This window comes from Hemicordylus capensis, chromosome 14 (genome assembly GCF_027244095.1).
Source record: "Hemicordylus capensis ecotype Gifberg chromosome 14, rHemCap1.1.pri, whole genome shotgun sequence".
NCBI lineage: Eukaryota > Metazoa > Chordata > Lepidosauria > Squamata > Cordylidae > Hemicordylus > Hemicordylus capensis.
Window position 1 is genome coordinate 20,239,648 of NC_069670.1, and position 27,810 is coordinate 20,267,457.

The following is a 27,810-nucleotide window of genomic DNA, read 5'->3' on the forward strand; positions in this document are numbered from 1 at the left end:
TCCATCTAGCTCATTACTGTCTACACAGACTGGCAGCAGCATCTCCAAGGTTGCTGCTCAAAGTTTCTCCCTTGGAGATGCCAGGGAGGGAATCTGGGAGCTTCTGCATTCAGATGCTCTTTCCAGAGCAGCCCCATCCCTTAAGGGGGATATCTTACAGTGCTCACACTTGTAGTCTCCCATTCATAGGCAAACCAGGGTGGATCCTGCTTAGCAAAGGGGACAATTTTGCCAAAGGACCACCTCAACGATATCATAAAAACATAAGACCAACCCGGCATAATCAGGCCAAAGGTCCATCTACCCAATATCCTGTTTCCACGAACCAGTTGACATCTCAGGGGAATCTACAAGCCATCAAAGAGGCCACTGCACTTTCATAGATGCGGTGACTATCTAGGAACATAGGAACATAGGAAACTGGCATATACTGAGTCAGACCATTGGTCTATCTAGCTCAGTATTGTCTTCACAGACTGGCAGCGGCTTCTCTGAGGTTGCAGGCAGGAGTCTCTCTCAGCCCTCTCTTGGAGATGCTGCCAGGGAGGGAACTTTGGACCTAGATGCTCTTCCCAGAGCGGCTCCATCCCCTGAGGGGAATCTCTTGCAGTGCTCACACATCAAGTCTCCCATTCATATGCATCCAGGGCAGACCCTGCTTAGCTATGGGGACAAGTCATGCTTGCTACCACAAGACCAGCTCTCCTCTCTATTACAGTACCCCCTGAGCATGTGCAGAGTTCCCCTCCCTCCCCACAGAGCAATTGTAACCTGCTCCCCTACACACTTAGGAATAACAAGTAGGGGTGTAGATGGTGGGTAAACAACAAAAATTGTGTTTCTCCATTGCCCTTGAGGATCGGTCTGAGAACGCAGTGCAATTACAGACGTGTTGGTTCAGACCAAGCGTCCAGCATCCTGCTTGTCGACTTCCTGGCCAAAGGGATGCCCCTGGGAAGCCCACAAGTAGAATATGAAGGCAGCAGCCATCCCTTGCTGCCAAAGAACTCTTTAGAGGTAGACTGCCGCTGAGTCTGGAGGCTCTACTTCATTACTGTGTCTAATAAAAGACAGCCAGCGTAGTGTAGTGGTTAGAGTGCTGGACTAGGACCGGGGAGACCCGAGTTCAAATCCCGATTCAGCCATGATGCTTGCTGGGTGACTCTGGGCCAGTCGCTTCTCTCTCAGCCTAACCTACCTCACAGGGTTCTTGTGAAAGAGAAACTCGAGTATGTAGTGCACCGCTCTGGGCTCCTTGGAGGAAGAGCAGGATATAAAATGTAGACAATAATAATATCTATCTATCTATCTATCTCTCCACACCATACATCATTTGATAACTGGGACACGTTTGAAAACGTTGAAAAATGGGCAACATGTTCAAAAAAGTACTTTTCAAAGTTTACCGCTTCTGCGAGTGCTCCGAACTTTGCAAAAACAGCACCGTTCTGTGTGTGTCTTGTCTGGTCCGCAACCGTAATAAAGATCCCGGTTCGGCACGGATCTGCTCTCACCGCTCGGGCCCAGCAACCCTTGCAGAGCTCCGACTCCCGAAACAGACTGGAATTCGATCGACTAGGGAGCGGGGCGGGAGGGAGCCCCACCTGGCTTTGCAACCAGAAAGCGGCGTTTCTGTCTCTTCCACGGTATATTTGCTTAAATATTTGCACATGGCGCGAGGTGGCGGAAGACGCCAGCAACCAGAACCGGCCCGCCTGCCAATTCTGGAAGCCGATCCATCCCTGCCAGGGGTGTGGGGCTGCCAAGGAGCCTGCAGTGGGGAGCTGAGGCCAGGCTGGATGGGGGCGGGGTGGTGGTGGGGAGAAACGTGGGTAGGCCGCAGCGGGGAGGGCCGAGGGGGGTCTTTCAGCCACAGTGCCCGCCGTGTGGCCAGTGAACGAGCCTGTGTGTGAAAAATGCCCCTCCGTAGGAAGCAGGCCCTGTTGCCCGACTGAGGCTGGAGGCGCCCCCTGGGAGCCAAAGGTCTGGCCGAGGTCGGCCTGAAGCAGAACTTGTGTGTGCTGGATTCGTTCCTCCCCTCTTAATGGGGCGGATCATCTCGCTCAGGCATAAAGAGCCCTTCTCCTCCTCTGCCCCCTCCACAGCAAGGTCCTTCCTTCTCCGATTCCTTCAGCCCCCCCCCCCGAGAACGAATGTTTGTTCCTTCTTCCTCGGGGCTGCAAGGGAAAGGCGCACTCCATAACCTGGGCTTTGTGCTCAGAGTACCTCCTTATGTGAGCCGCTAGCTTGACACACAGAAGGGACCCTCCCCAAGGAACTGTGTATTTCCTTTGCTGGAGGTCAAAAGGGCCATCCGGCCCCTGGAACCGGCCAGGGCCTTCTGTTTGGCATTTCAGGCCCTGCTCATGGCCACTAAGAGAGGCCTGCTTGGCACGGGCTAGAGGCAGGGCCTTTTTGGTTGTGGCCCCTCGGCTTTGTAACACCTTTGCCATGCTCCCTCCCTCAGAGCTTTGAAGAAACAATTAAAGGCACAACTTTTTAGAGAGGCCGTTTATTGTTTTATCTGCTTCTTCCTGGTACTTTTCAGTTTTTAGATTTTTAGATTTTGCTATTAACTTTCAGTCTGAAATGTTTAAGATTTGTAATGCTAATCTGGTTTTAGCTTAGTCTTTTAACTTGTTTCATTCTATTAATTTTGTTTAATTTATATGCTCACAGTCCATGCATGCAGCAAAAGCCCTGAAATGGTTAGGAACATAAGAAGCTGCCATATACTGACCATTGGTCCACTTAGCTCAGTATTGTCTACACAGACGGGCAGCAGCTTCTCCCAAGGTTGCAGGCAGGAATCTCTCTCAACCCTATCTTGGAGATGCTGCCAGGAACGGAACTTGGAACCTTCTGCATGCAAGCAGGCAGGTGCTCTTCCCAGAGTGGCCCCATCCCCTAAGGGGAATATCTTACAGAACTCACACATGTGGTCTCCCATTCAAATGCAAACCAGGGCAGACCCTGCTTAGAAAAAGGGACACTTCGTGCTTGCTACCACAAGACCAGCTTTCCTCCAGTTCTGACCTCGTTCCTTGCCATCATGTGTGCCAGCCCAGGAATGGTTTCAGCAAAGATTCAGAAGCTCACGCGTTCCTTGGGCCGCACCAAAATAGTACATGTTCTCGGGAAATGGTTTGCATGGTTGCTTGTGGTTTGCACAGCCGGCTTGGGAAGATCAGGAAGTCCTGGAGCTCAAAGAGGCCCAGGGCTGGCTTCAATTAAAGGCAGGCATGTTGCATCTGTTAGAGGTTGTTGATTTTTACCCACTATAGGTGGGTAACAGTGCAGAGCACTAAGGAATGAGCACATGCTCCAGTTACAGAGTAGGTACCAGAGGATGGTTTGGATACTGCAGCTATTGAGAGAAAACACATGGAGATCCTTGTATGACTAAACACGAAATATTTATTGGTTAAATACACTTAGATAGGAAAGACCTATCTCTAATCTAAAGGACTACATAATGGATAGGTAAGGAGAGAGAGAGAGAGAGGTTTCCATCTGCTCTCTAGGAGGAAAGGAAGGATTGTGACTCAGTACAGGAAGCGCTGCAGAGTCCCTTCAGGGGTCATAGAGTGGGGACAGATCGGGTGACCCTGACTCACTGTCTCTACTCCCAGTGCCCCTAGTGGTCATTAGGACAGTTGGTGCAAAAGGTCGATGCACTGGAAGTTCATCTCCAACAGCATCTTGCTTCAAGGCATGGTGTGTAATTCAGGGCGGGGGGGGGAGTTATTGGGGTGTGCCTTTTGATAATGGCATAAGAAGCAGGTAAAATGCTTTCTCAGCACTGTGGCCTCAGCCTTGGCATGAATATGTCTAGAAAATCCATAGTTTCGCCCCACCACCCTTGACAGCATCCGGGAAATATGGCCCAAAGATGCACTGACATTTGTAGCATCTATTCGGTGGGGAACAGAGGAACATAGGAAACTGCCATATACTGAGTCAGCCCATCGGTCCATCTAGCTCAGTATTGTCTTCACAGACTGGCAGCAGCTTCTCCAAGGTTGCAGTCAAGAATCTCTCTCAGCCCTCTCTTGGAGAAGCCAGGAAAGGAACTTGAAACCTTCTGCTCTTCCCAGAGCGGCTCCATGCTCTGAGGGGAAGATCTTGCAGTGCTCACACTTCTAGTCTCCCTTTCATATGCAACCAGGGCAGACCCTGCTTAGCTATGGGGACAAGTCATGCTTGCTACCACAAGACCAGCTCTCCTCTCTGGTGGTCTGGTACCACTGCTAAACCTCATACTGTTATTCCATGCCTCACTGTACCTGCTTGCTTTATGGTTATTGCTGTAATCTTGAGGACTAGGAACTTTATTTTCTTTTAAAACCCGAGAATGTTGGATTCTGCACCAGTGCCGCCACCACCAGTTTTGATGATATGGCTGAGAACAGTCAGAGTGACCCATAGGCTTGAATGCCCATAGAAAGCACTCTGGGCCTCCATCACATTGACGGACAGCGCCTAGCACATGCCTGGTTCTACCTTGAATGAATGCTAAAGACAAGCTGCTGTGGGAGTTGTTTTCTGTGTTATTAAGAGCCAGTGCGGTGTAGATTGTCAGACGAGGACCAAAGAGAGCCGGGTTCAAATTCCCACTTACCCAAACCTCTCTAGGGGATTATAGGCAGGCACCATCTCTCAGCTGACCTACCTCACAGGGTTAGAGTGAGGATAAAGGGGGAAGGAAGCCCCATCTCAGGCCCTGAGTTCCTGAGTTTATAATGCATATTGCAACATTCAGTCGAATGTTAAGGTCTCCAACAGCAGCCGACCTGATGCCTCCGGGAAGCTCACAAGCAGGGCATGTGGACGAGCAGGGCATGTGGCCTCCTCCCTCAGCAGCTGGTATTGAATGTTAGAACTTCCATGTTCAGAGGCAGTCTATCTGCCTCTCGCAACTAATGCCCAACTCACAGCTGTGAATGCCGCAGGCTAACTTAGACTTGGGCAAAGAAGGATTTCCTTCTGACCGCCCTTCGTTAAAAATCTCCACTTAGCTGTGAAACTCACAGGGGGCCCCATGGACCAGAACGGAAGGAGTTGAAGGGCAGATGAGTGAGAGGAGGGGAGAAAACCTGTGCGGTCGTCTCAGGTGGGCCTTCTCGGAGTTACAGGCTCAGGGGGAGATGTGTGGGGCCTGGGCTCGTGGGAGGGTCTTCTCTGCTGCAGCCCCCTCCTTATGGGACGCTCTGCCTCCTGAGATTCGTAATGCCCCCTAAGAAGCTCCTGAAAACCTATCTGTTTTGCCAGGTATCTATTTTTAACATGTCTGTGGGGGGGTGGGGTGGGGGAGGTCTTTTTCTTTCCCCCTTTTCTTTTCTAGTCCCATTCCACAGCTACTACTAGGGGTGGAAATTCATACCAGTCCACTTGGCATTCTCATTGGCTATGATCCACGAGAGCTACATTGAGCCTCCATGTACAGAGGCAGTATATCTTAAATATCAGTTTTCTGGAGTATAAGCAATGGGGAAGAGCTGTTGCCTTCATCCCCTGCTTGTGGCCTTCTCAGATGCATCTGAGTTTGCAATGGCCTGCTTGCCTTTTGGTTTATGCCACTAGACCACAGCCATCACGGCCATAATGGATGAAGCAGCAGCATGAGAACCTCCCGGTCGCCCCACGTCTCAAGCCAAGAGGCCCTGGAGCACTGCAGGCGTAAGGGGTGACATGTTAAAAATATATGGTTTGGTGTTGGGAAGGAGGAAATCTATTTTAAGGAACCAGGCACTGCCAGCCAAAAATAGCAATTAAAAAAAAAAAAAAAAAGATTTCCATTCGCTGTGCTGGATGGCAGGATGGCAAAGTCACTGGTGTTGGAACATCCCTGATGCTTTTGAGCACACGCCAGGCGTCTGCAGAGCATGATGCTTGAAATAACACTCTCTGCTATTTATTTAGTGGCAATTAATTTTAAATTAAATACTTAACGAAACGAAAGGATGTTAACATCACACACAGACACACAGTTTTGTTTTATTTTATCTTATTTATCTTCACTTTTATATCCTGCTCTTCCTCTAAGGAGCCCAGAGCGGTGGTACACAGTTGTTTTTATCCTCACAACAACCCTGTGAAGTAGGTTAGGCTGAGAGAGAAGCGTCTGGCCCAGAGTCACCCAGTGAGTTCCATGGCTGAATGGGGATTTGAACTCGGGTCCCCCCGGCCCTAGTCCAGCATTCTAACCACTATGCTACAGGGAGATGGACGAGAAGACCTCCGAAGTTCCTTCCCACTCGAAAATTGTCGGATTCTGTTTTTCATCCAGGCAACCTTGGGTATAATCTGAGGCAGGGATGTGTAACCAGTTCTAGAGGGAAACTCTGTGCTTAACAGCAAGACAATCCGATGTTTTGTCGGGCAGCCTTGCTGTCACCGCATCTGCTCGGCATAAGCTTTGTTGTCACTCGGCATAAGCTTATGATGGAGAAGAGAACTGCAGCATGATCCTAACATGTTCCCTCAGAAATAAGCCCCCCCACCCACTTTGCCTCCCCCCTGCGACTTACTCCCAGGTAACCACAAAGAGGAATGCGGCCTCTGTTGCACTTGGCTCTCCTTCGGCCAATGTTCATTTGATGTATTTAATTTTTCCATTTTAAGTTGGTCTCGTGTTCTTCCGTGCCAGGTTGTGATGGAAGGGGATTGGGTGGGGGGGGAGTTATTTTTCCAGTGCACCGCTAAGTTCTCGGTTCTGGCTGCAGGAACGGAGGGAGGTTCTTGAATTGGCTGCGGGTTAGTTCTCAAACTGGAGCTTTTGGACTCCAGGGAAGAGAGATGAGGATCTCTGTTGGATCCAGTGTTGGATGCTGCGCTGACGACTGCTTAGAAACTTCCAGGATGTGAAAACTGGAGTTGTGCTGCTCTCTGGGTTGTCTGGATATACGAATATGATGATGAATGATATCTATGTAAACCACTTTGAAAAGCGGTATGTAAACAATCAATCAATCAAAGGGCTCCCTGTCCCCGAAGGGCTCACAATCTGAATAAGAAACATAAGAGAGAGAGAGACCAGCAACAGCCACTGGAGGGATGCTGTGCTGGGGATGGATAGGGCCAGTCGCTCTCCTCCTGATAAATACAAGAAAACCGCCACCTTTAAAAGGTGCCTCGTTGCTCAGTGAGTAGGGGGTTCGAGAACCAGTTTGCAATTTAGACGGACTCTGGGAGTCTGTTGTCCCCCACGTTCAGCTCTGAGTGTAAGCAGAAATGTGGCTCTGTCTTCAGGGCCGCTTTGGTGATCCCAGGTCACCAGGACCGGGAATCGCTGTCCTCATGGGCCACAGCCTCTGGGGAGAGCCCGAGACTATCCAAGGACAAGTCATGGATCCAGCCGATCCCATCAAAGCCAGCAGGGCTGCCTGATTCGCCCTCCCTGCCGCTTCCAGAGATGTAACGGAGTCGGGTCCTGCTGCCAGGGCTATCTTTGGAAAATTAAGCTTCGCTGACCTACAAAAGGCTAATTCATCGGATCATTAGCAGCGCAATCCCTGCAGGCCGAGGCTGGTCGTGTCATGAACGGCTCCGCGTCCCGCGCCCGCTTCCAGTTTTTCTGACTGTGTTTTGGATGGAGGTCTCTCCGCGAGGGTCACGGGCCTTTGCTTCTAGGCTGTTCACGGAGGGACTTCAATGGGAAGGAGGACTTTGGCTGATCCTCTTGAGAATGCACACACAAAACGCATTTCTCCGGGAGATAAGATAACCCTAAGTACGAGGGTGGAGAGTCTCTGCTGTAGGTAGACCAATTAGGGCACAGTATTAGGTTGTTCAGTCATAACATGATATGTGGAACTCGCTGCCACATGATGAAGTGAGGGCCTCTAGCTTAGGTGGGCTTAAAGGGGATTAGACAAGTTCATGGAAGAGGAATGGTGTTTCAGTGGCTCTTAGCCAAACAGAACCTCCATTTTCAGAGGCAGGGTACCTCTGAGTGAAAGACGATTGGGACCAATTACCGGGCAGGGCTGTGGTCTTCGTGCCCCACCTGCAGGTTCCCCAGACTCAGCTGCTGTGAGAAACAGGAGGCTGAATTAGGTGAAGCTCTGATCCCAAGGGACTGGTGTCCTTAGCCATCATAGCTGAATGGATCCTCCATGTCCAGACATCGTCTACCTCTGCATACGGGGTACTGGAGATAAACAGGGAAGGGCTGTTATCTTTGTGTCCTGCTACTGGGCTTCGTGGCTGCATCCTGGGGGAGGGCTCGGGCGTGGAGCATCCACTTTGCACGCAGAAGGTCCCAGGTTCACGCCCTGGCAGCATCTCCAGGGACGGCTGAGAATAAGGCGTCTGCCTGGAACCCTGAAGAGCTGCTGCCAGTCAGTGTAGGCAATACTGAGCTAGATGGACCAAAGGCCTGACTACTGAGGCCGCTTCTTATCAACTTCCTGGTCTAGCCACTGTTGGAGCAGGGTGTGGGACCATATATACCAGCTTTGGTCTGATCCTGCAAGGCATTGCTTTTTTTTTTTGTATCCTAGAAGAGCTGAGTGGAACCTCCATGTCCAGGCATAGTCTACCTCTGCAGACCAGATACTGGAGATAAATATTCAGAGAGGGGTCTCAAGGGGTCCACAGTTCTAAAGGTGCCTGTTATTGCGTACGTTTTTAACATATTGTTGAAAGCATCAGTGGGGTGGGGTGAGTGATTCAGTCAGATCTGGCCCATTGTTGCGTCAGCGATCAAAAGAGATCAAAGGTGGTTCTGCTTTTCTTGGCGTGCAACCAGTGAGCAACATCAAATTCAATGGATTGCTGCTATTTTCGGGGGTGTTTTTCGATAAGCTGTTGTGTCTTGGAATAAACATCTTTACCGGAGTTGCCTTTCGGGGAAGGTGACTGATTAGAACAGAAGCCGAGTGGGAAGAGGGAACAGGCCAGATCAGGTTTCAGAAATTGACTGCTTGGCCACTTGCCAGACTGCAAACATGTTAGGAAAATGTGGCTATTTTTCAGTTGCTTTCTGTGAGATGTATTTTTTGAAGGTTCTGCACATACCCAGAGGCACTCTCTCCCTGCACTGATTGCCTTATAAAGATGCTTCCTGTCCGAGAAAAACAACACACTCTTTCCTTGTTACCACATTCTAGAAAATGCAAGTTAATTTGCTTTATACTCTGCATGTTCTCAGAGACGTTCACGTTCCTTATTGATCACACTTTGATCCTCAGGGTTAAAGGCAGTTTGCACATGCTCTGAGGCACCCAAGAGCCAGAATGTTTGAACACACAAATTGGCGATCTAAATGCACTCTGCACATTCTCAGAGCATCAATGCACCAAGACGTTGGAATAAATAAGCTACCCTAAATGGCCATGCATTGCATACCCCACCACTGGCACAGGATTTTCTTCCTTTGGTAAATTCTACATATGCACAGAGATTTTTTGTGTTGCTTGTGGGCTCTTTTGTGTGGCTTGCTTATCAAAGTCATAGGAACATAGGAAGCTGCCTTCTCATGAGACATTGGTCCATCCAGCTCAGTATTGTCTACCCAGACTGGCAGCGGCTTCTCCAAGGTTGCAGGCGGGAGTCTCTCTCAGCCCGATCTTGGAGATGCTGCCAGGGAGGGAACTTGGAACCTTCTGCATGCAAGCAGGCAGGGCTCTTCCCAGAGTGGCCCCATCCCCTGAGGGGTCATCTTCCAGTACTCACTCACTCACAAGACTAGCTCGCCTCCCTTTAGCTGCTGTTGAGATGGCTGTACAAAATTAAAACCAGAATTACGAATCAGATGGTTTGTAAGCTCCTGGATTTTCTTGGCAGTCCGCACATGCTCCCAGTTTTTAGTCTGTAGTGTTGGCATTTTTGATCATGCGAAGCAGCAATCATAGGAAAATAGGAAGTTGCCGTATACTGAGTCTGGCCATTGGTCTATCTAGCTCAGTCTTGTCTTCACAGACTGGCAGCAGCTTCTCCAAGGTTGCAGGCAGGAGTCTCTCTCAGCCCTGTCTTGTTGATGCTGCCAGGGAGGGACCTTGGAACCTTCTGCATGCAAGCGTGCAGGTGTCCTTCCCAGAGCGGCCCCATCCCCAAAGGGGAATATCTTCCAGTACTCTCACATGTAGTCTCCCATTCAAATACAGACCAGGGCAGACCCAACTTAGCAAAGGGGACCGCTCATGCTTGCTTCCGCCAGACCAGATTTCATGTCGTTGGCCCCTTGTGATGTGAGAGTTGGAGTATCCGGGTGGACCGTCTCCAGAGACAGGGGTCCAAATCGGGGTGGTCCTGAGCCTGGCTGCTTTCCTTCTAGAGTGCCCGAGCTGTGACACCTCCTGGGTCGTCGCCATCCCGGAAGACTGCTGGACATCACGCCAAGCGCCCGGGCGTGTTGACAGGCTCCTCAGACACGGCAGCTCCCCAGCCAAGCCGCCTGGCAAGATAGCGGCCGGAAGAAGCAAGTCGCTCAGACGTTGGGGTGGGGGGGGAGGTTATTTGGGGCCTGGGAGAAGTAATGGGGTGGGGTGGGGGGGTGTCAGGAAAGAGGCGGCCTCTTCTGTGATAAGAACAATTCGGTGGCTAATGGAAGGGGAGCAGCAAACACGGGCTGGAGCTATTCCTGAACGTTGACCCCTCCCGATATTTTTTCCAATATTCCCCACAACGTCATAGGAACAGAAGAAGCTGCCATATACTGAGTCAGACCCTTGTTCTAGCTAGCCCAGCATTGTCCACCCAGACTGGCAGCGACTCTTCCAGAGTCTCTCTCAGCCCTCTCTTGGAGATGCTGCCAGGGAGGGAACTGGGGACCTTCTGCTCTTCCCAGAGCGGCTCCATCCCCTGAGGGGAATCTCTTCCGTGCTCACACATGGAGTCTCCCATTCAAATGCAAACCAGGGTGGACTCTGCTTGGCAAAGGGGACAATTCTAATCTGTTAATTAAAACGGAAAACATCATGTCTTCTTGAGGGTCCTTTTGAAAGTTGTCAGAGATAGGGAGGCTCTTCTCTCTGCAGGGAGAGCATCCCGAAGCCTCCTCCAGGCAGCAACGGAGAAGGCCTGTCCCCGAGTAGCACAGTGGTGGAGTCTCTGCAGAAGTTTCCAGCATCCAACCCTGGCAGCATCTTCAGGTTGGGCTCTGAGAGACTCGGGCCTGAAACCTCGGAGAGCTGCTGCCAGTCAGTGTGCAGTAGTTGTCGCGACGTTATTTCGGTACATGGCCAGAAAAAGAACAAGAAAAAAGCAGCAACAGCATACACGTCTAATATACAGTAAAACTATATAAAATACAATTATCTATTAGTCCGTAATAAGCAACTAAATTATAGCATCCAGCTAATCAGTCCATGTAGACAACACTGAGCTCGATGGAGCAAAGGTCTTGATATGAGGCAGCTTCCTATCCTCCCAGGTATTATTCTGTGGCCAATTGAGGGAAAGGCACTTTTTACATGCTCAGAGTTGTGCTTGATGCTGATCATCAATCAATGCATATAAGTGGCCCCACTGGCTCACGTTGGACAGGAGCCTGGATGTGAAATCTGTTGTTTTTCTTTGAGATCTCATGCGGGGGGACCAAATGTGCCCCACCAAGAGGGACTCTGGTGCCCCACCACATCTATTTGTTCCTGGTGTCGCTGCTTTTGCACAGGAAAGTCGCTTTGTTTGCTTCTGTGTTGAGGGAAACCTCCCTCCCGCCCCCGCCATTTCGATGGTTATCGGTCTCATGTTGTGGCTGTTTTTAGTTTTAATATGAACGCTTTGTTTTTATTTGGATGTCAAGTCTGTAAGTCGCCACGAGAAGCCGGGTGTGTGTGTGTGGCTTTTGTGGGAAGGCAGGGAAGCAGATTCTTAAAATAAGTGCTGTTAAGAACATCCGAACAGCCCTGCTGCGTCAGGCCCAAGAAAGCCCATCTCGTCCAGCATCCTGTTTCCCACAGTGGACCACTAGACGTCTCTGAGAAGCCCACAGGCCAGAGGCGAAGGCTTGCTCTCTCTCCTGCTGTGGCTCCCTTGCAGCTGGGATCTAGAGGCATCCTGCCTCTGAGGCTGGAGGTAGCCTATAGCCACCAGACTAGTAGCCATTGGTAGCCCTGTCCTCCGTGAATTGGTCTAAGCTGTTTTTAAAGCCAGCCAGGCTGGTGGCCATCACCACATCCCGTGGCAGAGAATTCCATAGATTAATTATGCAGCAGGGAAATGGCTTGACTACCAAGCCAGAGGTTGCCGGTTCGAATCCCCGCTGGTATGTTGCCCAGACGATGGGGAAACACCTATATCAGGCAGCCGCGATCTAGGAAGATGCTGAAAGGCATCATTTCATACTGCGCGGGAGATGGCAATGGTAAACCCCTCCAGCATTCTACAAAAGACAACCACAGGGCTCTGTGGGCGCCAAGAGTCGACACCGACTCGGTGGCACACTTTACCTTTATGAAGAAGTACTTCCTTCCTGGCCTTCAGTTAGTGGGCCACTGTGTGAAAGATGGGCCTTGGGCCTGATGCAGCAGGGCTGTCCTTATGTTCAGTTTCATGGGATGACACCTGGTTCTTTCTAGTGTTGTGAGAGAGGGAGAACATTTTATCTCTGTCCACTCGCTCTAAGGAACAGTGTGCCGTCAAGTCGATTTCGACTCCTGGGGCCCACAGAGCCCTGTGGTTGTCTTTGGTAGAATACAGGAGGGGTTTACCATTGCCTCCTCCCGCGCAGTATGAGATGATGCCTTTCAGCATCTTCCTAGATCGCTGCTGCTTGTTAGTCAAGCATTTCGCTGCTCCGCTGCTCAAGGTGGCTCCACTCTCTCTGCTCCATGCATAATTCTGTACACCTCTGTCATGACTCCCCATAGTTGCCTCTTTTATGTATCTTCCTATGTATTGTTCTTGAGGAGTCGGGTTTCTGTGAGTGCCTGCCCCCTACCCCACCTCTTTCCCCACTGAATAGGGGTCCCAGGCTGTGATCCCAGAGTGTGTTTGGGCTTGCTGTCACTTGCCAGAGGGGCCTTTTGTCTGTAGAAGGTCAAGCGCACAATTAAATGGTAGTTTGCAAAATAGCATTTTTTTGCGGGGGGGTGAAGGGGAGGCAGGAAGGGCTAGAATGGAGAAAGGGAAAAGCTGACTCACAGTTTGAGAGCGAGGGTTAATAACCTTTCTCCTGGCCTGGCCCAGCTTCTGCCGACAAGCAGGGCTGGAATCCAACAGGTGGTGTACAAGTTGGGCAGGAAAATCTTTTGCTCAATTGGCAAGGCGGGAAGAGATGTATCTTTGAACTTCTGCTTGTCATGGCCACCTGCTGGTGATGGTCACCAGCTTGGATGGCTTTTAAAAGGGCTTAGGCAAATATTCTCTTTTTTCCCTTGCAGACCTCCTCCACCTTGGAACAGGGCAGATGTTCAGCAGATAAAGCTTCCTCCCTGTAGCTGCCTCTCCATACAAGGAAAAGCATCATCATCTGTTTGTTTTCTGTCTGCCACACCAGGAAAATCTTAATCTGCTGAATTTCTGCCTGTTGTGGCAACTTTTTTCTTTCCTTTCGGGGCTCCTCAGACTTTAATATCTTTTTAACCAGGCAAATGTTCAACAGGTGAAATATTTTTGTTGTCCTCACTGTTGCCTCCTCATGCCAGGGATTACATCATTTGACTGGATTTCTGCAGGTGCTGCCAAATCCGTGCCAGGAAAAAATGTTTCGCACCTTTATTTCTTACATTTATAACTTGACTCATCCCCCCTCCATCTCATTTTTTTAGGTTGACAAGTCAGAAAACAAAAAAACACGTTTAAAAATCAAAGAAGATAAAACAACAGTGGAGCACAAAATGAAGCCAAAAGCTTGCAATGTGTGAAATAGTAAACAGCCTCTGAGCATGTGCAAAGTCCCCCCTTTTGGCGTGGGTTGCCATCAGCTGGACTTATTTTAGCCTGGCTGTGACCTCACTTCCTGGACTGATGTGGAGCATCCCAAGCTCTGAGTTGGAGGAGATCCGGCACTGAGGAAGTGAAGGCCAACTGATAAAACAGATAGCATTATCTTGGTGGCGACGCATCGCCCACCCATTGAAATTCTGTGCGGAGCCAGCCGGGGATAATCTTAGCACATATTTGGCCTGGTTGGTTTCCTGCTTCTGCCCAAAGGAAATAGGGATAGAGTGAGTCACAGATACTGAAAAATTATTTTTGTTTTTAGTGTGTGTATATGTGTGTGTAATTACAATATAGGAGAGAAAGTGGAGTTCTCAGGACTTAATTTGTCCCAACTTTGCCCCATCATCAGTTGTTAAGGCCAGCTTAAGCCTGAAATACATAAACTAATAATAGATGAAAGCACTCACAAGCATGTGCAGAGTGCATACTTCTTGCTTCTGAATAACTACGCAGAGTCCCCACCTATTAAGAGCTGAGGGCACCTTCTAGCATAGAAGGTGGCATTTCTAGACATATTCCTGCCTTGAGGTCCAAGGAACTAAGCACCGGGAATAATTTAACAGTCTTGGAGTACCGTTCTGGGAGGCACCAAATGTTTAAGACGAAAAGAATCAAGAGTCAATATATCCCCTTACCTCAATGTATCTGGGATGGAAAATCAACGAAGGAATATGGAGGAGGAGGGGCGGTTCAGAGGGATTGGACTCAGACCACAATGTTTTGAAGGTGGGAAATCCGTTGTCACCACAGTCCCCATGTGAACTAAGCCAGGGCATAACCCGCCTGAAAGAGAGCCAGCGTGGTGTAGTGGTTAGAGTGCTGGTCTAGGCACTCGGGGAGACCAGAGTTCAAATCCCCCTTCAGCCATGAGACTTGCTGGGTAACTCTGGGCCAGTCACTTCTCTCTCGGCCTAGCCTACTTCACAGGGTTGTTGTGAGGAGAAACTTAAGTATGTAGTACACTGCTCTGGGCTCCTTGGAGGAAGAGCGGGATCTAAAATGTAAATAAATAAATAAAGATAAGAAATAAAGAAAGAAAGTTCTCCAGCACAAACCCAGCTTAAGTGATCAGTAGCTGTGTGCAGGATCGTGAAGAGGAGAGTCAAATCATCGGTGCCTGTGGGCTGGGGGAGCTGGGAGGAGAAGCCCCCATTCCTCTTTGTATCTGTCCATCATCCTCAAGATGGACTTTCTTTCTTTGGAACGTAGCCTACCTTCTTCCTCTGAATGTCTATGCCTTTTTCTTTATTATCCTACCCTCTTCTCTCTGAAGATTTCCTTTTTGTTTTCTCTACCTACCATCTTCGTTCTTTCTCTTCATTGCTATGCCCTTCCTTCCTTCCTTCCTTCCTTCCTTCCTTCCTTCTTCTTTTTCTCTACCACATTTTCTCTGAATTGCTATTTTCTTTCTTCCTTTCTTTCTTTCTTTCTTCCTTTATCTCTCTCTACCACATTTTCTCTGAATTGATATGTTTTTCTTTCCTTCCTTCTTTCCTTCCCATCTCCTTTCTCTGAATTTCGACACCTTTCTTTTTCTTTATTCTCTTCTTTCTTTTCTTTATTCTCTTCTTTCTCTGCATCTCTCTGTCTCTCTCCTCCAGCCACCTGTTCCCCTGCCCTCCTCCTCCTCCTCTCTCACCACCACCCACAGGCCACAGAGGTTATGGGGTTTTACTTGAACTAGCAATTGCAAATCACACAACGCAGGCGATCCAAGTCCTCTCAGCCTCTCTCCTCCGAGAACAAAGGCGGGCAAAAGACACCCACCACGGGCCCTCCCCACATGCTGCGGCGACCCATTGAAGCTGCCAAAGAGCTGCTCCACTAAACCCAAATATTTAATTGTGGTGCGCAGAAGGGGAGCTTATGGGTTGGTTTCTTGATGAAGACAGATGCTACAAACATATTACTCTGGGTTTCAAAGCAGGGCTGGTTCAACCAGATTGCCATCCACACGACTGGTTCTGCTAGTGATGAGATCGCAGCATTTTGTATGTAAAGAAAAACAACCATAATTATGGTCTTGTGACTGAGGGGACAGAAGAGAGCCTGCTCCATCTTCCCAACCCTTATTGCCCCACCTACCTTTCCCTGGGCTTCATCTTTCCTACTCTCTCTTGATCCCTCTGCCCACTGATTTCCCAGTGCCTTTCCTACCCGTCACTCTATTGTGTTTCCAAAGAGTAGCAATGCTGGTTGTTGTAGATCTCTACAGGGCCACATTAGTTCTTGGTGCTTCTTTGCCAGTGTTACTAAGCATGGCAGTCCTTGCTGATTCCTTTAGCATGAGGCAGGTTGATTGCTGGACATGCAAATAGGTCTGAGGTGTGGGTGGAGAGCACAGTCATGGCTTCTGATGTCACAAAGGCACTGACTGCTTCCTGAAGCTGCCAAAAAGCTGCCAAAAGCTGTGCGGTTCCTGGGGGAAGAGATGGAGGGTTCCCTCTAGTTCCCCCCATTGTAGTCTGTGACCTTCCTCTTCCTCCCCTCCTCAGCTTTCAGATGATCCCTCTTCTATTCTGGTCAAGTGGAGGGAGAGGACAGTTTAAAGAAGAGAGGAGGACAGAAAGTCATATTCACAGAAGTTTGGGACATATGTAAACCTGGGCTGTACCAGGGGCGTAACTACCATTAGGCAAGGGGAGGCAGTCGTCTTGGGGCCCCACTGCCTCGAGGGGCCCCCCAGAGGCACATCACATGACTCCCCACCCGCCCATGTTGCACCCCCTATGAATTATGTTGAGTCTCTTGGAGATCGACAGGAGCAGAGAGTAAAAAAACTAGATTCAATGTGAACTGGATATTCACCGTATTCATAATGGGGATGTGAGTGTGAGTGCACTATATATTGTGAAGTGTGCTTGTCTCTGGGCCCCCTCCAACCTTGCTACGCCCCTGGGCTGTACATTCATATTCAAGGGAACATCTTCTTCCCCCATCCCATCAAGATGCTGCCAAGCAGTTGAGAACAGTGTCCTCATAATAATCCTATTATTAAAGGTTTTTACCCTATATTTGCATAGCTGGCCTTGGCCAGTTACTTCACCTGTGCACCCAGTACCTGGTTTGCCTCCTTTGGTGACAGAGAAGTGTCAGATGGTAGCAATGCTGGTTGTTATAGATCTCTGCAGGTCCACGTGAGTTCTTGATGCTTCTTTTCCAGGGCTATTCAATATGGCAGTCTTTGTTGATTCCATTTGCATGAGGTACGTTGATTGCTAGACATGCAAATAGGTCTGAGGTGTGGGTGGAAGACCCTTAGTTTGCAAAGCTGGGCTTCACCGGTGCACCAGTACCTGGTTCATCTCCTTTGGTGATGATGGAGAAATTATGCAAGATGATGTGCTGCAGGATGTGCATTTCGCTGGGCACTTCTTTGAATGGCATCTTGGTAGGATAGAGCAATCCGAAAGCATTCTTCTCAGCACCATCTACGAAGGAATCTCTGCCATTCTGCTGTCGGAGCTGGTGAGGTTGGGACCCCCACTTTTATATTCTGAACCACATTCTTCCAAAATGTGCCACCTGTAACATCCACGGTGTGCTTCGAGGGTCTTTTGGCCTGGGGCCCAGTTGGAGAGGCCTTGTAGAGTTGGACAACAAGGTCACATCCAAAAACGAACATTTGAGCACCTCTCCGCAGGAAAGTCAGAGGTCCGTGAGGATTTTACCCCGGCCCTGTGGCAACTGGATCAAGGTGGCTTACTACTCCTTGCACCAGTGGGGTCGTTCTCAGGCAGAAGGAACCATCGTTGCACTGCAGCGCCCCCGCAGATGATGGCAAGAGAGGGTACTGCAGTTAATTGGTCCAGTCAGACCATGTGATCTAGGGATCCCATGGGTCCTGGCTGGCCCTGAATAACTGTTGCTGGACTGGGCTCCTCATTCTGGGTAGCTTGTCTCTGCAAAAAAAATAGGAACATAGGAAGCTGCCATATACTGAGTCAGAACATACAGGTGAAACTCGGAAAATTAGAATATCGTGCAAAAGTCCATTAATTTCAGTAATGCAAATTAAAAGGTGGAACTGATATATGAGACAGACGTATTACATGCAAAGCGAGATAAGTCAAGCCTTCATTTGTTATAATTGTGATGATCATGGCGTACAGCTCATGAAAACCCCAAATCCACAATCCCAGAAAATTAGAATATTACATGGAACCAAGAAGACAAGGATTGTAGAATAGAACAATATCGGACCTCTGAAAAGTATACAGTGTACTGTGCTTGATTGGCCAGCAAACTCGCCTGACCTGACCCCATAGACAATCTATGGGGCATTGCCAAGAGAAGGATGAGAGACATGAGACCAAACAATGCAGAAGAGCTGAAGGCTGCTAATGAAGCATCCTGGTCTTCCATAATACCTCATCAGTGCCACAGGCTGATAGCATCCATGCCACGCCGCATTGAGGCAGTAATTGCTGCAAAAGGGGCCCAAACCAAGTACTGAATACATATGCATGCTTATACTTTTCAGAGGTCTGATATTGTTCTTTTCTACAATCCTTGTCTTCTTGGTTCCATGTACTATTCTAATTTTCTAGGATTGTGGATTTGGGGTTTTCATGAGCTGTACGCCATGATCATCACAATTATAACAAATTAAGGCTTGACTTATCTCGCTTTGCATGTAATGCGTCTGTCTCATATATCAGTTTCACCTTTTAATTCGCATTACTGATATTAATGGACTTTTGCACGATATTCTAATTTTCCGAGTTTCACCTGTAGGTCCATCTAGCTCAGTATTGTCTTCACAGACTGGCTTCTCCAAGCCAGTCTGGCTTCTCCAAGGTTGCAGGCAGGAATCTCTCTCAGCCCTGTCTTGGAGATGCTGCCAGGGAGGGAACTTGGGACCTTCTGCTCTTCCCAGAGCCGCTCCATCCCCTGAGGGGAATATCTTCCAGTGCTCACACTTCTAGTCTCCCATTCATATGCAGCCAGGGTGGACCCTGCTTAGCTAAGGGGACAAGTCATGCTTGCTACCACAAGACCAGTTCTCCTCCCATGACAGTGCCAAGAAGCTGCTTAAAGCTCCCTTACTTGATTTCCCCCCCATACTCCAGGCTGTTTCCTTGGAGGACCCAACAATTGAGCTGCCCTTGACTGCTTATCCGCCTCTGCCCTGCCTCAGATGTTCTTAACTGATGGGCTAGCTCCATGTTCAGAAGCACCATGCCTCCGAATATCAGCTGCAGGGGAGCTGTGGCGGGAGAGAGGGCATGCCTTCATCTCCTGGTTGAGTGGCTTCATCTGGTGGGCCACTGGGGGAAACAGGGCGCTGGACAATCTCGGCCTTGATCTTCATTCCGCAAAGATCTTCTCATGGTCCTTGGCTTATTGCCCTGGGCCTCTACTTCTGCCTAACTGGACCACATTATCCGCCTCTGGTCCCTCAGGTCTCTGTCTGCCCACAACCTGACCCATGCCCAGCTGCTTCTCTCTGAACCTACCTGAGTTCTGAGCAAGAGTCATGATTGAGCATCAGAAGGGGATCAGGAGGGATTTGCCAGATAACCGGCAAACCAGGGCTAAGCAATCTCGTGAATGTCTGGTTCTTGACACGGGGCTCTGTTAGCAGAGGGACGTTCCTGTGAAAATCCCATCTCTGAATCCCCTGAGATAGAGGTCTCTTTCCTGGGCTGGCCTTTCCGTTTGCTTTCTGAATAGCTGGAGGGATTTCAGCTTCTGCCTTCCAGGTCCCTTATACCCTGCGGTTTGAAGAGCAAAGGAGACAACAAGGTTGCTTTCTGTCGGCCAGTATTTTCCTTCCTTTGGGAGCGGCACTAACAGTCCGGCCTTTATGCGCAGAGGTGCTTAAGAGCACATTAACGTCGTGGCCAAAATATACAGCACCCGGATCAGGACTAGATGTGGGAGGAAAAAAGAAAATATCAGAGCTTGTAGCTGTAAAAGGTGGAGGAGCTTCAACTCTGCTTATTTCTCAATCCCTGGATTTCAGAAGGAGGGACAGAAGACCTCTCCGTGAAGGTCATTTTGGGGACAGAGCCGTCTGAAGTGACTTGGAAAAGGAGAACTGCTGAGGCCCAACCAAGCCTGGGAATGCCATGTCAGCTCAAAGCTCAGATGGGTGAAGATCCGGTTGTGGGTACTCAGTGAGGACTCCAGGCACTCCACACACGTACGCTGACTTGCTCTCTTTTTTATTACTCGTGCTGACTTGAATTTGACAAGGGTGCTTTCCACGTTAGACCCTGCAACTGGGTCACGACATATCTCTGAAGTGTGCTTCCACACTTCCTGTGTGGTGACACCGCCGTCCCTACGCTGACATCAGGGTACCGTTCACATTTCCAGTGCCTTGTTTTGAATTCAGTCGCTGCAATATAGTGCGGCTATAGCAATATGTGACGATATAGCATAAAGAAGTTGCTGTTTTGGGGGGGTTGTTAGTTTCCGTGAGGCTGCTCCCCCTGCTGTTTACATTTTGAAGGCGATTTGCCTGAACGGAAGCATTTTGCTGCTGTTGAGCAGCTAATCTGGAAAGCGCCAAGGAGGTGGAGTGGAGGATGGGCCATACAGGGCAAAGGGAAAGGTGGTGATTTGTGTGTTTTTTGCTGGATCAGACCTGCATCAGTCCGTCCTGCATCCTGCTTTCCCACAGTAGCCAATTTACATGGCTCTAGGAAGTTCACAAGCAGGCAACAACCTGCTCCAGCAGCTGTTTTTTGTTTTTTGTTTTTGAGGTATACTGCCTAGAGGTTCCCTTTAGCTCCTGTGGCCAAGAGTCGCTGATAAATGTCTGCTCTTCCACAAATGTGCCTAACCCCCTTTAAAGCCATCTGAAGCCCCTGCAGCTTGTGGCAGCAAATTTCATACATGAATTCTGCGAAGTGCTAAGAATTCTGCAGATCAGTTCTGCACTGTGTAAAGAAGAACTTCTTGTGTGAGTCCTGAAGCGACCACCAATCCATTTCGTGCTAACCTGCTTCTCAGACTGCTAATCCCCTCCCTGGCTTCCGGCTTCCTCGTCACGCTACAGTGTGGCCAAGAGAACATCAGAACAGCCCTGCGGGATCAGGCCCAAGGAGGCCTATCCAGTCCAGCGTCCTGTTTCCCACAGGGGCCCACCAGATGCCTCTGGGGAGCCCACAGGCCAGAGGGGAGGGCAGGCCCTCTCTCCTGCGGTTGCTCCCCTGCAACTGGGATTGAGAGGCATCTTGCCTCTGAGGCTGGAGGTGGCCATAGCCACCAGACTAGTAGCCATTGAGACTCAAAGAGTCAAAGAGACTCCGAAACTCAAAGGAATGATTTTTAAACTCGCCCAGGTTAAGCAGGGCATGAAGAAAACGAACAAACCAGGCAGGTCGACAGAAATCCAGGGAGACCCCAACCCTTGTCCTGCCAGACACCAGTTGTGTCCAAAGACCCCGAAGGGAGTGGTGGCAAATGGGACCTGTGGCATCGTGCTATGCGCCGCGCCTGCATTGCCTCGGGCGCTCATAAAACCCTTGGCGGGGCTCATTTGGGGCCTCGTCAGAATCGCTTTCATCAGTGGTGAGGCCGGCAGAGTTGGAATCCGTAAACAGAGGTCAGCGATTGAACCTCTTAGCAAAAGACTAATTAAAGGCTATGGAGAATGCTGGGCCAGGGCCGGGGGGGGGGAGAGGGGGCGGGTAGGCGCTTGCTTCCAGCCCGTGGGAGAGGTTCTCGGTGGCTTTTTCAGCCAGGCAGACATAACAAGTGTTCCCGAAGTCTGGCTGGCCGCATTTGGCAGCCTCTCCCTGATTTGTGGGTTTTAGCCGGGATTAGCCGCCTGGCCCCCTCCGCAGGCCGAGGGACATGCCAGGAAGGGACTCGGTGAACCTCCCTTGGTGTCCGTAGCGGGAACTGGCAACAAAGCCATCTTTGGGCTGCGCTCGGCTCCTTGTGATGCCTTCATGTCACCCTCTGGCTTTGTTCTAGCCAAGTCTCCTGCTCCTGTTCCTAGCCCATTATTCCTCCCAGGGTTTAATGTTTGGAGCTGGATCTAAACCTGTTTTCAAATGAGGATAAATAAGGTTGCACACTTTGTAACCAAGCACAAAGGAGCCCTGGTGGGAGATTTGCTCCCACAGCATGTGAATTTAATCGGGGTGGTGGTGGTGGTGGTCAAGGGTGGGCACTCTGTGTGGGCTCAGGAACACAACTTTTTTCTGGCATTATTACTATGGATATGCCCAGGCCAGGGCATTGCTCTGAAAATGAGTTTTGGGGCTACTTGCTAATGAGCTTTGCCTCAAATTAAAACCTGGCTCTCCCTCCCTAGGTCTTAAAGTTCAGAGATGCCATAAAATAATAAGAATGCCTTCCTGCCTTCCTTCCTCTTTCTTAATCAGTTTGGTGACAGGTTGCAGAGGTGTTGCTAGGTGCTTAAAGATCCAGGACCTGGGGTCATAGCCCCACTTTGGATCATGAAACTCAATCATGTACCCTGGATAATTACTTTTTTAAAAGTGTCTAATATTATAATACAGCATCGATGAAAGTGGAAACAGCAGAGACCTGGGTGAGGCGAGGAGGTCTCTACTGCTGCACTGCCTTTCAGGAAGAGGTCACGGAGGAACCAGGTGGCTATTGAGATCGGGGCTCTGAGCAATTCATTGGAGGCCCGTCTTACCCCATAGGGCCACCCTCTCATGGCACCCTTGACCAGATGCAAACAGAGCTGGGCTGCTATACCTATAATCACTACACAGAGCTGTGAATTTTAGCAGATGCTGCTTTTCTCTTCCATGTGTGACAAATTCCAGCCGCTCAGAAGAGGTATTCCCACTTCTCTCTCACCCAACCACTGAAAGCACAGGAGTGCCATCCTTTTTGGCATCTGGACACCTTGGCAATTGATGCCCTCAAAGTGTATGTATGATCAAACCTTTAAATCATGAGAGAGAGAGATGGTCTTGTGGCTGCAAGCATGAGTTGTCCCCTTTGCTAAGCGGTATCTTCCCTGGTTTGCAATTGAAGGGGAGACCACATATGTGAGCATTGCAAGATATTCCCCTCAGGGGATGGAGCTGCCCTGGGAAGAGCACCTGCATGTTTGAATGAAATAATTCCTAGGTGAGAGAGAAGAGGGAATGTCTCTTCTACAATTGTGCCAGCCAGCCCGTGGTTCTGCATCATGATGCATCCATAGGTCATGGCTTGTGCCATCTTAGAAGAGGCTTTCCTGTTGGGTGAGAGAGAAGAGGCACTTCTAAGATGGCCCTTGCCACCAGTAGCATTGCCACCTGTACTTCAATAAAATTATTGTTTTTAATATTGAAATGTGTTGATCAGGACACCTATTTTAGTAGAGATGGCCCCCACCCCAGGGAGCTTATTTGATTTATGGATAAAATGTCCCAGTCATACAGGAAACCTACTATGAAACAATTAGAGTCTCTTTCCCTTACTTGCATATTAATCATGATTTGGGGGCCTGTGTTTGTGATAGGACAAAGTTTTAAAACAGTGTTCCCTACAATGAGATTAATGGATTCTCTCGTTATTTCGGTCTATATTACAGAGCCTTCCAACTGCGCTGAAATTACCATTCCTTTCCTTTTGCGAATGAATTGGAATTTGTTGAGGGGGTGGGGTGCGTGTGTGTATTACCGAGCTTTATAGCTGCATTGAGATCATGAGACGTTATTTTTATTTTCTTTTTCTTTTGTGAAACCTTCACACATGACTGTCACAATTCCGCTGGAATGTTGCCAAAAGTCCTGAGCCTGGACATATTCCGGAAATGTTGCAAAACCTTCACTCTGGGACAGACTTTTAGCGGCCGAAAAGCGCGGTTCTGCACATTTCCAGTTGGTACTTTACTTGATGAGTCACATTCTGGTATGACAAAAAGCAAATTGATGCGCTGTCTAAGATGCAAACAAAGCCCCGAGTTCCTTGTTATTAATTATGATAATTATAATTATAATTTATGCAAAGGCTGAGTCTCAGAACCTGCTCTTAGGCTGAAACGCTATGAAAGTCCTTCAGTTGTCAACTGGGGAATTTCCCCTCATGTTATTGAATGAACACTACTGTTCCTTACAAGCTAGGCCGCCGCCTTGTTTTCAATGATTTATTCGTTTTGTTTGATTTAATGAAGAGGAGAAAAAAGGTGGAAGAAGAGAAAGAAATTTTGACCAAAACTGGAATGAATTTTTGCTATACTGGAACAGGCATACACATCAAAAAATTTATTGGGTTTTTTTCCAGCAGCATTTCCAGAGGAATTGAAGGGAATGTGTGTGTGTGTGTGTGTGTGTGTGTGTGTGTGTGATGGGTATTATGTATATAGGGGGAGATCAGCTTGTCCTATTCAGTCCCAGCACACATTCAACAACCGTGGTTGTTGCTGCTGTCCACTTTAGGTTTCTTTTTAGCTTGTGAGCCCTTTGGGGACAGGGGGATGTTTGTTTATCTTTATTTGTTTATCTGTGTGAACTGCTTTGAGAACCTGTTTGAAGCCGTATCTAAATACTCGTAGCTGTAGCATTCGTTTGCTTCACTGAATTAATTGCATACTTTCTGGCTGGTGAATTGTTCAGTTCTTCCTGTTTTTCATTCTATTTGCAGCATAGTCTGCGTATCTTTATATCTACAAACTCTTAAGAAGCGATGGGCTGGATCCACAGAATGACGAGCAGAAGGGAAGCAACGGCTATTCCACACAGCCGGGCGCAAGGCCTTGCACAAGAGCTCGTGCCATGCTACAACAGGGAGGTTCTGCTTGTGCAAAAACCCAAACACGTTTTTCCTGGTGTTGCCACTGATTGGTTAAAGCCATCTTCTCTCCCTCCGTCTTTTAAGAGAATGCTTTTTAAAGTCAAGCATTAAGGAGAGATGTGAGTATCTGCTTGGTTCCTATGGTGGTGGTGGTGGTTGTTTTAAATGGGAACAGGGAAAACAACTTTTTCTGTCCTTTCCCCCCCTCGTTTGGTCCCAGTGAGTAACTTTCAGCTCGCCCAAGCGAATTAAGTCTACATCACGAAGCCTCTTTCAGAACTGTGACTGTCGGCTTCTTCAGCTGATTTCCTGGAGATACAAAAGAAGCAAGAATCGATGCTTCTTTGCATTGCGGGTCAAAGGTCACGGGGAGCCCAAAACTGCGCCTGGGGCTGCCTGGCTTTTCCTAACTTTCTGATCCACGTGCGGGGATGGGGGGGGCGGCAAAGAAGGGGGCCCCACACGCACCCCCAGGCAAGAGGGTGACCCGTCGCTGGTGGGACTGTCAGGAAGAGCAAAGTGGGGAGGAGCTGAGGAGGGCAGAGCGCCGGAGAGACGGTGGATCGATGGATCGGGAACGAGGAGGAGGCGGCGGCGGCGGCGGCTGAGGCTGGAGTGGCGGCGGGGTGGGGGGCGCGGAGCCAATCGGAGGCGGCTGCCTAGGAGGGAGCCAAGGCGCTGACCACCAGGAGGCAAGGAGGGCGGGGGGGGGGGGAGCGAGAGAGAGAGAGTCTGCAGTCGCAGCAGGCATCAGCCCGGCCCCGCTTGAGCCCGCTCCGCGCTCCGCTCCGCTCCGCCAAACTTTTGCAGCCGCCGCCGCCGCCGGAGCCAAGCAGAAGCGCCTCTCCTCCGCCGCAGAGCAGCTGGGCGGCCAGGGCTGGAGGGGGCCGAGGTGCTGGGGGGCCCCCGATCGCGGCGATCTGCGCCCCACTAGCGACAGCCGGCCACGCTGCTCCGGGAGGAGCAGGAGGCGGCGGCGGCGGCGGCGTCGTCTGCGGGACTAGCAGCCTCCTCTCTGGGAAACGTGCTGCGGGGAGAGCGAGAGCGCCAGACGCCCAGGAGGCAGCAGCGCCAGGTGGGGGCTTCTGCCGCCGGCGGAGAGCTCGCCCGCCGGCCCGCCCGGACTTTCTGCTAGCCCCGTGAGTCTCTCCGGCTCCAGCCTTCCAGACGCACCTTCACCCTCCACTTCGCCCGCGTGGCCCGCCCGCCTCTCTCTGCTGTCCATCCAGCGGCACATGAGGCAGGCGCCCCAGCAGCTCCTCTCCATCTCTTCCCAGTTTCTTCCTCGCCCTGCCTCTGTCTAGATCTACCTCCCGAACATCGCCCCTTGGGCTGGCTCTCTGCCCCTTCCTCCTTTCCTGCCAGGATCTGTTGATCCCTCCATTCCCCGCGCAACCCCCTCGTCCTCCCATCTATCCCTCCCTGCGGCGCTCTCTTCTCCTTCCTTCCTTCCCGGTCTGTTCCCTCCATCTATCCCAGCAGCGCTCTCTCTTTTTCTCCATTCCTCCTTCCCTCCCTGCTTCCTTGCATCCATCCATCCATCTATCTATCTATCTATCTCGATGTAACTGCCTTGGGTGTGGGCCCCCATGAACTTCTGGAGACCCCACTGATCTTCTGAACAGGCACACATAGGGTTGGGCAGCCTAAACATGCTGGGAGTGGGGGCCCAGGTAACTCTGGGCCCCACATGCTTCAGGCTGGAGTTACTGTATTTGATTTAGCACTTTACTCACCTGCAAGAGAGACTTCCGTCACCTCTTTCGGTGGGCAGCCCTCTCCCATGTAGACTTGGGTACCACTTTTTCTCTTCCCTGCTTCCTTAATACATGGGCTCACTTTTTTCTCTCTCTGTCCTTCTTCCTCTAGAGATCATATATATATTCACAGACAGACCACAGCCAAGACTTCAGCTGCCTTTGCCTGCTTCCCATTCCTGGATCCGTACCTCCAGACCCAGGGAGAAACAGTAGGTTTGCTTATTTTCAAATTCCTTGTTGAGAAATTGCCCTGCAGAGGACATTTATTACAGGAAGGGAGCTGATGTAGACTTAATTTGTGCAGGGAAAGATGTGCAGAAAAAAATAATTTTTGCAGGAAAAATACCTGCCTAGAATTGTGGCCCTCCATCCCAAATGTGTGTAGGATGGCTGTTATTCAGTGGACCAGAGAAAGTGCTTTACTTATGCTCAGAGGCACTCTTTCCCAACACCTGAGCCCTAAATGAATTCTGGGGCAGAACTGCCCACTGATAATGGATATGACTGATGGCTGTAACAACTAATGGTTACAGCTGTTTTACTTATGTGGGAGTTTTTGTGAATCAGAGGAGGGCATCACTTGTGTGTACGGCACCTGGGAAGCAGTCTGGGTATGATCCAGCCGAGGGGAATCACACGTTAACTTCCCGTTGATTTCAGCGAGCAAGTTAAGCATGTGCTGAGTTGCTTTTTTTTAAATTGAAACCAGCGGGGCCTTTTTCACTCACTTGTCCCTGTGTGTCTATGAATAATTCCGGTTCCGGACCACCCACGAGATGCTGGATGGTGTTAAATAAAAGAAGATGAGTGTGGCGGAGCAGAGCCTTCAAGCGGAGGGTGGGTTAATAAATCTGGGTATCGTATGCCTGTTCTCCCAAACTGAACTGGCCTCTGAGAAAGCCACCTTATTTTACCTCCTTGTTAAGGGTGTGATCTTGTTACTATTGTCTCTTTGCGGCTGGTCAGCAGAAGCGGGTAACTGGATAGGAGAGAAGATGAGATTGCCTTCAGCCTGCAGAGCCTTGAGCTGTTTGTTTAATTCTTCTTGGGGTGGTTCCCTCCTGTCTTTATGGAATCAAGTTTTTGAATCTTTTCCCTTCCATGCCTGGGGAACAGTGGAAAGTTTTGTATACAGCATGTTCTTATATAAGGACGGCCTTGTTGGATCAGAGCACAGATCTCCAGCGTTAGATTTCCATCTAGCCAGATGCCTGTGGGAAGTTCACGTGGAGGGCACAAAGACAACAGCCTGTCTCTTGTGGTTGGTTCTTGGCATCTCGTATTCTGAGGTTGACTTCCTCTGTACATGGAGGTTCCCTTTGGTGATCACGGGGAAAAGCCACTGGTGGTCCCATTCCTTCTCTGAGAATATATCTAACATCTATAAGCCCCTAAGAGCCCTCTTCCGAATGTCCACCTAGACCAGGGCTGCACAGCTTCG

At 49.7% G+C, this 27,810-nt stretch overlaps 1 protein-coding gene across 4 annotated transcripts in view; it reads left to right on the forward strand.

Moving 5' to 3' along the window:
* The first annotated feature begins 24,633 nt into the window (after positions 1–24,633).
* The window catches only part of ADAMTSL4 (ADAMTS like 4), a 75,776-nt gene continuing 72,599 nt past the window's right edge, over positions 24,634–27,810 (forward strand). For 2 of the 4 annotated variants that reach the window (XM_053278500.1, XM_053278497.1), the window contains exons 1-2: positions 25,350–25,748; positions 26,479–26,578. The gene's annotated coding sequence lies outside the window, so the exon portion shown is untranslated. Of the gene's footprint in view, positions 24,729–25,349; positions 25,749–26,478; positions 26,579–27,810 lie in introns of those variants that run through there. The other 2 variants (XM_053278499.1, XM_053278498.1) reach the window with 2 other exon arrangements.